This window comes from Bubalus kerabau, chromosome 15 (genome assembly GCF_029407905.1).
Source record: "Bubalus kerabau isolate K-KA32 ecotype Philippines breed swamp buffalo chromosome 15, PCC_UOA_SB_1v2, whole genome shotgun sequence".
NCBI lineage: Eukaryota > Metazoa > Chordata > Mammalia > Artiodactyla > Bovidae > Bubalus > Bubalus kerabau.
The window spans coordinates 30126773-30136916 of record NC_073638.1 but is presented as its reverse complement, the minus strand read 5'-3'; the positions used below and the strand labels follow the sequence as shown (position 1 = coordinate 30136916).

At 51.5% G+C, this 10144-nt stretch overlaps 1 long non-coding RNA gene across 1 annotated transcript; it reads right to left on the bottom strand.

Moving 5' to 3' along the window:
* Nucleotides 1-4519: 4519 nt before the first annotated feature.
* Nucleotides 4520-6665, bottom strand: LOC129628827 (uncharacterized). Its single transcript, XR_008702915.1, has 3 exons — nucleotides 6586-6665; nucleotides 5632-5730; nucleotides 4520-5436 (listed from the first exon to the last, which is right to left on the bottom strand). It is a non-coding gene; the product is annotated as an uncharacterized LOC129628827 (long non-coding RNA).
* Nucleotides 6666-10144: the final 3479 nt, after the last annotated feature.

Below are 10144 nucleotides of genomic sequence, written 5' to 3'. Positions count from 1 at the left end.
CCCCAAGGGTCACTCAGCACACAGGCTCCACCTGAACCCAGACCCCGGCACCTGATCCTCACCAAGATGCAGTGACCGTCTGGAAGCCCCCACCAGACACTCAGCTCTCTCTCCAGCCTGGGCTCCCCTGTCCCTGCAGCCATTTCTCACTGTGCCTCTGACCCCCAAGTCCTCACCCTCAGCCTCAGCCCAGCGCCCTATCCCTCAGGGGGATGATGGCGTCTCGATGGGGTGGGAGGTGGAGCTGCAAGGTCCAGGCTGCATTTATGAAACTTTTCTTGGCTCCGAACATCAGGGAACTTCAGGAAGACGTGACTTGAGTAAGTCCCTAAACCTCCCGAAGCTTGTTTTCTCATTTGTAAAATAAGGGGTTAGCTGCCTCCAATCCTCCTTTGGCAGCAGACTCCGCATAGATTATAATTTTAAAGAACCTAGGAGGCAAAACTCAAGGCCCTCTGAGGCCCCTCCGGACGGGGAGACCAGGCCCAGATCTTCAGTCTGCAATGCTTCCAGCAGCCAGCAGCCCGAGCGCCCACTCACTGGAGCCTCAACTGGTCCTGCTTTACCGGGAGTGACTGAGGCTCTGAAGGTGGCGGGACCTGCCCCCAGGCCACACGGCCAGCCCCAGCCTCTCTCAGGCCCCTCTCTCTACACCATCTGATTGGGCTTATCCTTCCCAGTTGTCAACGGGCACACTAACAAGCTCAGAGCCAAGGTTTACAGGCTGGGCTCAACACTGCTGGCCTGCCCCCCACCCCGCAGGGGCCCACTGAACCCTCCCTTGGATGCCTGCCCCCCTTCCTCCGAAGCCCCTGGATGGTGCCCTAGCCCCAGGGTTCTGGATAACAGCACTCCACCCACCCTCCAGATCCCCTGCTCCCCCCAACACACTGTGAGCAAAGCAACCTGCTGCTACCTGCTCCCTGGCCACGCACACACCCCAGGATCGCCGCCCCCCCCCCGCCCCCATTGGAACTGTTGCACAGATGGAAGAGCTCTGCTTCTGTGCTCTCCAGCACAGCCACCAGCCACACGCTGGGATGTCAGTGTGTTCTTATTTTTCATTTTAATTTAAACAGACACACATGGCTAGGGGCTGCCATCCTGGAGGGCGCAGGCAGAGGCGCCACCCAAACACCTGGCCTCTGCCCTTCTTCTCCGCAGGCACTTCCAGCAGCAGGGACTGTGGAGGTGGGTTCATGGGACGTCTGGGGTGGCGAGCTAGCCAAGAGAAGTTCCTGCACCTGGGCTCCCCATGCTAGGCTAGCCTCCTCATCTGAGCTCCAAGTGGCCATTGCCCAGAGTGGGCAGGGTGGGAGGTGGAGGGTGGAGGGATGCCCCCCCCCACCCCTACAAATCCCTGCAGGGGTGTATGCAGCCTGAGCACCCTCCCAGGCCCTAATTAGTCTTTTCTTCCCTTCCTGAGGATGGCTTTTGCTCCCGGGACCCCTCACCATCTCATAAGTTCTTCCTCCCTTCTAGACCTGGCAGAGTGTGGGAGGACCCCTGGAAGGGACTTGGGAGCCAAATGGCCCAAGTCTTGTGTCCAGCTTCATGGGAGGTCAGGAGACGTGGAAGCTGGGCAAGCCAGGGAGGAGAGGGCCGGGAAGCCTTTCCCAGGGCCAGTCGGGCTCCTCCACTAATTGGCCTCAGTGGTCTTCAGAGGCCAGTGTGGAAGCTGCTGCCTTGGCCCCTCTAACCCCATGAGACCCAGGGAAGTGGGCACGTGGGGAGGAGCTCCCCCTGCTGGGAAGTCCTGGGAACGTACCCCTGCCTTCAGGCCCTGCAGCCAGGGAGCCCTCTGCCCCAAGGTGGGCCCCTCCCAGGGAAGCCGCCGGAGGACTTCCGGTGCTCCTGGGAGCAGGATGCACTGACTGGGGACCCCGAGACATCCAGGCCAGGGTCCAGGGTCATGGGGAGGATCCCAGTCACCCCACTGCTACTTGCACTTACCCAGAGAGACCCCCACCACTTCTCCTTCCTCTCCACCATTCCTCTAGACTCTTCTCAGCAGCAAGGGGAGGTCAGTCACGGACAGACCTGAGTTCAAACCCTGCTCTGCCACGTGCTGAAAAGTTTGTTCGCATTTTTCCCTAAGATATTATGGAAAACCCCAAATGAACTTTCTGGCCAACCCAATACTTGCCAGTGGCCATGTGTGAGTGGGTTAACTCCACGGCTGTTGACGGGAGAGTAAAGACCCCCTCCCACATTGCAGGGGGGAGGGAGTGAGCTGGGAGGGGCCCGGTGGGCAGCAGGTCCCATTACCTCCTCTTCTCTTCCTGGCCCTCCCTCTTCCCCTCCTCTCTTTCCCTGGAGCTCCAGGATGAGCCCTGCCAGGCCCCTGGCCCTTCAGAGCTACCCTTACCTCTGGGAGGACCACCATCTGGAGCTGGCTGCCGACCTGTCACCCCCAGGCCACTTCCCCCAGCCTCTTCGCACTGACCTCCCCGGAGCCTGTTACCTCTAATGACCATCCATGTAGAGGACACTGCTGCCCCCCCCACCCCATACTCACCCAAATCCCCAGATGCTGCTCTATGCCAGCCCAGAAGAGGAGCCTCGTCCTTCATCCCAGGCCCTACCACCCAGACCTGCAGAGCCCTCAGGTTCTGCTTCCCTCCAGCACACAGTTGGGTGAGCACTATGGAGTCTGGGTCAGTGGGCATGCCTGAGTGTGTATCTCTCCCTCCACCACACATTCCGCACCTTCTCTCTGATGCTTCCAGACAGAGCCTGAACCCTGACTCCCTCTTCAGCATCCCTGAAGCCAGGCCCAAGACAGCCGCCCCTCCTCGTTTGCTGGGGAGCTGACTATTAGGGTCACAGGAAGAGGACAGCAGAGCTGACCCCATGAGGTGGCTCCACCAGCTCCCCAGCACCCGCTAAATTACCCCCAAACTCAAATACCAAGTTCCTTCTTCCCACTCCTCACCAATTCAGGCATTGTAGGCAAGTCACCTAAAAATGAAATTAAAAGATGCTTGCTCCTTGGAAGAAAAGCTTTGACCAATCTAGACAGTGTATTAAAAACAGAGATATTACTTTGCTGACAAAGGCCTGTATAGTCAAAGCTATGGTTTTTCCAGTATTCATGTACAGATGCAAGAGTTGGACCGTAAAGAAGGCTGAGCACCAAAGAATTGATGCTTTTGAACTGTGGTGTTGGACACGACTCTTGAGAGTCCCTTGGACAGCAAGATCAAACCAGTCAATCCTAAAGGAAATCAGTCCTGAATATTCGTTGGAAGGACTGATGCTGAAGCTGAAACTCCAATACTTTGGCCACCTGATACAAAGAGCTGACTCATTAGAAAAACCCTGATGCTGGGAAAGATTGAAGGCAGGAGGGGAAGGGGACAACAGAGGATGAGATGGTTGGATGGCATCATTGACTCAATGGACATGAGTTTGAGCAAGCTCCTGGAGATGGTGAAGGACAGGGAAGCCTAGTGTGCTGCTATCCATGGGGTCGCAAAGAGTCGGACATGACAGCAACTGAACAACACTACCTAAAAATGCCAGGCCAGAGAACAGGAGTGGATCACCCCCAGGGCAGCTCAGGAAAGCCCCCCTCTCCTGGATAGGATCAACCTCTCTCAGAATTCCCAGTTTCACCCAGATCAGACCACAGGTTCTGTTGGCCACACAGAGTTTGGGATGTCTGTCTGGCCAGGTCCCCTCGCCCACCTTCAGGGAAAGAGATTCAGGAAATCTGGGGCTCCCAAATTATGTGATCCTGCTCCTGCAGGAGCTACACAGTTTCTGTTCCAACCTGGCTCTCCTCCAACTGGGAAAGAGCCAACCCAGGAAGCCACAGAGAGATTCCCACCTTCCAGCAACCTCAGGTCCTCAGGCCTGGAGCAGGAATGCACCTCCAGAGTGTGGAGTGTGTTCACTGAGAGGGCCCTGAGGACATCTGGCTGGGCCCTATAAAGCTGTCATTTGCCCTCCCTAGTGACATCTGCCCACAGGCTAGCAGGCCCTGGAGAGCTGGGAGGGGGCAGCAGGGCCTGGCAGTCCCAGTCCCCAGATCACTGGGCCAGGGTGTCAGTGTATCAGTATATCATAGTTACTGCATCCTGATTTAACCAAGGCAATTTTCTCCAAATGTGGACAAGACAAAGAAATATGGGCTGCCTGGTATACAGCAAGGTGGGCTCAGAATGTCTGTACATTGGTGCCCTGAGGTTCAAGTATAGTTTTATAGACTCTCTCTTTATAGGTTTTATTTCAGCTCACATCATTTCTTTGAATGTAGAAAATGTGCTTATTGAAACGTTATGAGTAAAAGATAGAGTTGAAAGGAATTAGGAATAGTCCGTATTGTTAAATTGGTAATCGAAAGGTTTGTAAAAGATAAAAGGTTAGATCAATTAAATCAAAACCAAAAAATAAAATTTAACAGAAATGAAAAAAGATTTAACAGAGACAAATGTAAAGTCCTTCATTTAGGTTCAACATTCAGTCACATACATTTAGGTTGAGAGATCCCTGGTTTATTTGCAGTTCACGTAAACTATTTCTCATGTTTAACATGAGTTAGCAGCTTTTGAGGTTTGCTTAAATTGGTAGATACAACCCAATGCCATTTAATGGAGCTGTTCAATGACTACATCAATTCCTCCACTGTTTGTTTACTTGATTGCTAGTTTATTTCTTTTATTTTTAAGTGTTTTTGCTCTGTTAGCCTCAGTCTTTCCACCCTACCTTCAAGTTAGCTCCCCTCATGGTCACATGATAGCTGCCACAGTTCCAGGCATTACATCTAGGCTCAAGTTTCTAATAGAAGAGACCATGTAAAGACATGTGTCTTTTTTTAAAGGGAAGAAAATTTTCCTGGAAGCCCTTAGCAAGTTTCTCCTTCACTTCATTAGCTAAAATTATGTCACATTTTCATGCCCTTGTCAAAATCACTCACTGGGAAGGAAAATGGGCTCACCACAACTCCTTAAACCAGTTATGATTCTCCCCTTGACACAAGGAGGAGGAGGGTGGATACTTGATCAAAATCAAGTTCCAAGTTCAGAAGGAAGAAAGGAGGTGACAGAGAGAAGAGATATGACTATGTAACCAAAAGTTCCTGCTCTGATGTCAATGAGCTTTCTATCATTAGAGATGCTCAAAATTGAATAAAACCTGCCAGAGATATCAGAGGAGATTCTGGTAGTGGGTCGGAGTTGGATGTGATGACCTCGAAGTCCTTCCCGGTCTAGAAGATGCCGATCCTTTATAATGCAATAAGTCCGCACGGCTCACAAGTACACACATTTCCCCAACCAAGGACCACGTCTTTGGTTGAGGTCTATGAAGTAGACTGAAGGCAATCTCCACTTGCCAGGGATGTCCCTCACTTCACACCGCTCACCCTTCTCAAGTCCCTCTTCTTTGTCTCCTCTCCGTCACCGCATCTGGGCACCCCAGGCTGTCTCAAAGCTAAAGTGAAGAAAGGGGCGAAAACAAAGCAGGCGCTGATCTCAACCTTCTGCCCAAGTGTGGGCTTTCAGGTTGCAGCCAGGGAGGGAATTAACATCCACAGCAGCAACAGACACCTGTGGAGCCACTATTGCGTGTAAGACAAAAGGAATGAAAGCTAAACCGTCCATTCAATTTCTGATTCACAGAGCTTACCGTATAATTGGAGGCAGGAGACAGAATACACGGTGGGACCAAAAAATAGTCATTCTGTGTTCATACACCACACGTGAAAACCAGCCAGGTTTCTTATATCTAAGGTGAAAAATAGTAATCTAAGATTAGGACTCAGCGACAGAGGACAAAGACAGTAAATGTTCAGGGAACACAGGGGAAGAAGAGCAGTGTTACTGAAAATAATAGTAACTGACAATAGCAACAACAGTGGACATTTCCAAATACAGTGAGACTGTCCTTTGCTTGGAGACTGATACCAGCAGCTGTGCATGCCCACCAGGAAGACTGGGTGCCAAGGGAAGATACAGGAGACATCCCACACCTGCTTCTGTAAATGTGTGCCCACCTCACTTCTGATGAGATTTTTGTATCCTTGACAAATACAAAATAGGACATTATTGTGTGTTTGAAAAATAGTAACTCCCAAATTCCTAAGAGTATCCTAGGTATTGGGCTCAGTGCTGGACGCTTTCAGTAAATTATCTAATTTAATTCTCAATGAGCCAAATGCTCTCTTGAAGTCCTTTAGGGTTTTGAGATCCACCCTTTCCTTTAACCTTCAGATAAACATGGTTCCCCTCCCCCGCACTCCGAGATTCCTGAGAGTCGCCAGGTCTTAGCGTTTTCATGATTCTCTATCATTTCTGTGTGCTCTTCTCGCTCAATCCTGTTCTGACTCAGTTCTGGAGTTCATGCCTTTTTTGTCTTCTTGTTGATCTACAAAGATGGGGTACTTAACCAGAACCTGGGGTGGGGGTGAGAAGAACCTCGGAAGGAAGGTGAGGTGGCTCTGCCTTTTCCTTAATTTCCCTCTAAACATTACTGACATAAGGCAAAACTTATAATGAGAAGTTTACTGAAAGTTGGGAGTAGCTGGGGAAAAGATGGGACTTTTCAAAGCCCAGCAAACAGCTGGAAATTTAAAAACCAGACCTTCTACTCCTGTAAGCTCCCCCTCCACCAGGTAGATCCCGCAACTCCTCCCTTCAGCCTCTGCCCTCCATCCAACTGCCAGACCCTCCCCATGCCTGCCCCGCTTTAGCCCCGTCTTCCCTGATTTCACTCTGATTGGAGAAGGCTGGCTGGAGAGCTTTGTCTGTTGCACTGAACTGAACTGAGCTCAGTTTCCCTCTGTGTTAATGGAGGTCAGTGTATTTCAGATTGCTGTGAATCAAGCATCTTTAGCTGGTTTGCATTCTAGAGATAGGTAGCAATTGCTGGCAGAGAGACAGGGATCTTTGTTTTGAAAAAGGACACCTATCTCTACCACTGACCACCATTAACATAGGCAGAAACTGAGCTCAGCTCAGTTCAGTCAGTTCAGTCGCTCAGTGTCCGACTCTTTGCGACCCCATGGACTACAGCATGCCAGGCCTCCCTGTCCATCGCCAACTCCCAGAGTTTACTCAAACTCATGCCCACTGAGTCGGTGATGCCATCCAAACTGAGCTTAGAGTAGTTAAAAATGTGTCCAAAGTCACAGAGTTGGTGAGTGGTGAGGTCTGGTTTGAAACAGGTGCAACGGTTCCAGACCACCCCTTCTAACTATGACGGTAATCTTCAAAGAGGTGAGGCTTGAGGGAGCCTTGAGGAGGCTGACAGCGGGCAAACACCTGAGGCAGAGCTGAGACCGGCTGAGCTGAGGGGAGCAAGCAGAGGCGGGCCCTCGAAGCAGGGAGCCCGGGAAGAGGCTGGAACAGAGGGCAGCCTCCATGCCAGGGTGGGGGGCCACGGGAAAGGAGACGAGGGAATAGACTGGGAAGCTAATTAGGAGGGACAACGCTAATGGCAGAGTGGGTCAAATCAAACAGAAGAAGGGAGTTTGGAGGGTGAAGGAGAGAGAGGCGCCAAGGGTCATGTCCGGATTTGTGGATGCTCACTGAGATGGTGACCATGGTGGGAAGGCCGGGAGCGGCCGGCGTTCACAGCGCGCTCAGTCCAGTGTGCGCACGAGGAGACTAAAGCGCACGAGGAGACGGAAGCGCCGTGAGGCTTCCGTCCGCAGACGTTCACAAGCTGCTCCATGTATGGGTCTCTGGCTCTTGAGACAAGCCCGCACTGGAGAGGCGGTCATGGGCCTCTAGATGGTAATTAAAGCCACGGGAAGATGACCTCACCTTGGGAGAACGTGAGAGAGAGGAGGCGAGGACCTTGGACAGGAGTGTCCCAAGGAAGGGAGGGGCCCAGGGAGAACAAGAGGAGGAAACTGAGAGAGGGGCGGCTGGGCAGCCAGAGGGACGGGAGAGGGCTCTGCGGCAAGGATCCAAGGTGGGGGGGGGGGGGGGGGAGGGGGGCGGGGTTCCAGGAGGCAGAGGTCCATGTTGCCAAGTGCTGCTCCAGAAGCATCATTCATTGGATGGATTTATAAACAGAGTATTGGGAGGGTGGTCTTCAGAGACCACTGGTGATTCCCCTCAGAGAAATCACATCTGAGAAGTGAAGGATATGGAGGGGAAGAGATAGATGTTATCAGAAGAGACAGGTAGGGGCGAAGGAGAGAGGGTTTTGTTTGGTTTTGCGTTAAGAGGGTGGTGAGCAAGGGTAAATGATGAAGGGAAGGAGCCGGCCACTGGGTGGAGGGGGCCGTATATACGGCAGAAGTGAAAATGCAGATGGGGACAGACCAGAGACTTCTGAGGCTCAGGGACAGAGGGTCCCACTAGCCTTTACTGAAAACAGGCCCCGTCAAAAGCATCTGAATCCACAGAAATCTGTTAGAGATCTGGGCATGAATCCGCAGTCCCAGGAGTGTGATGGAAGGAGCAGAGATGCCCCTGATGGGACCCCTTGTGAGCCCAGGCTGGAGGAGGAGACACAGCGCTCAGGCAACGCGGCTGTGGATTGGGTCCTTCAGGTCCCTCTGTGACTTACCCCAGCCCTGAACACAGGAGCCTCAACCAAGCTCTCTCAGTCCACCCACCTTCCCCAGCCAGGGGCTGTTTACATGGCCCTTGGACCACCCGCTTGAGCTGCCCCTGCTGGTCTGCATGGACTTGGGCTTCTGTATCCCTCTGCCCTCTGGGGCTTACGTGTGTGCCTACAACTTCTGCCTGGGTGCAGAGTATCCTAGCTCCTGGCCCCTTGATTCAGAGCAGTGGTGTCCCAGAGCCTTGGTGCCCAAAGGATTCAAGTCCTTCCTTGAGTCTGCCTCCCTACAGCTACCTGGGAGGTGCCTGGCACCCCAGCTTCTCCAGCCTCCCCTCCATGTCCCCACACTTGGTTAGTTCTCAGGCAACCCTATTTCTCCAGTTACATTGGTGGAGAAATGTAACTTTATTGAGCACATGCTGTTCATTTATTCATGTGCTTAATGCTTTTAGAGCACCCCTGTGTACTCCACACTTCACTGATCACTGGGGATCCAACTGAAAACAAGACAGATTCATCCCTGCCCTTGTGTGGCTTGCAGCCCTCTTCCCTAATGTAGTGCCTGACATTAGGCTTTCTTTATCCTATTTATTCTTATAGCAACCCTGTGAAATAGACATTACTACCTCCATTTTACAAAAAAACAAACTGAGGGATTTCCCTAGTGATCCAGTGGTTAAGACTCAGCACTTCCAATCCGTGGTTGGGGAACTAACATCCCACATGCCACTCAGTGTAGCCAAAAAAAAAAAGAAAGAAACTGAGGTCCAATGTGATTAAAAATTAGACAGCAAGTAGGTCACAGAACCCTGATCTGCCATCTTCAGAGGCTCTGCCTTCTCTAAGCAGAGCTGATCCCAGGTTCTCTGCATTTGGAGTCTCTCAGTTCCCTTCTTTAAATTGACATCTTCCCCTCCTTCCGTTTCCTCCCTCTTTCTCTCCCTTCTTGTGCTCCTTGGAGGAAAAGGTGAGTTGTTTGAGTCACAGATCTAACTGGCAAACCTGGAGCGAGTTGTTAATTTCTCCGCTCAGGGCCCACATCCCCTCCTCCCTGAAATGAGCGTGATCTTATGGGCCCTGCCCTCTCCAGAAGGCGCTGGGAGGATTAAATGGGGTCAGAGATGTGAAAGTGCTTTCGAAGGCACTCACAGGCGAGGGGTTATTCTTATCAAAACCTTCTCTAAGCGGAAGCCCTGGGATCAGCAAATTATTCGTTAAGGTGCGTTGCAGTCACTGTATTTCCTGTCCCAGGCTGTTTATACTGCAAGTCCTCCACTAGCTGTGTAATGAAAGGGTTTTTCTCTTCTGAAGGAATTTCAGGTGTCATCTAACACGGAGCAAAAGAAAATGGAGCCTTCCTCACACCTCTGAGATCCCAGGCAAGGAGGAATAGAAAGACAAACACATATCAAGCATTTATTACATGCCATGCACTGGGCTAAGCACTTTGTCCACCTTCTCTATTTCTCCCAACTCTTTAAGACTATAATACTACTAGTTTTACTTTACAGATAAGAACATTAATTAATCTGAAATTACAAAGCTTTGAAGTGATGCATTTAGGACTTGGACCTAGGCCTGATTCCCAAATGTATGCTTCTTCCACGGAGAAAAACCCAATCCT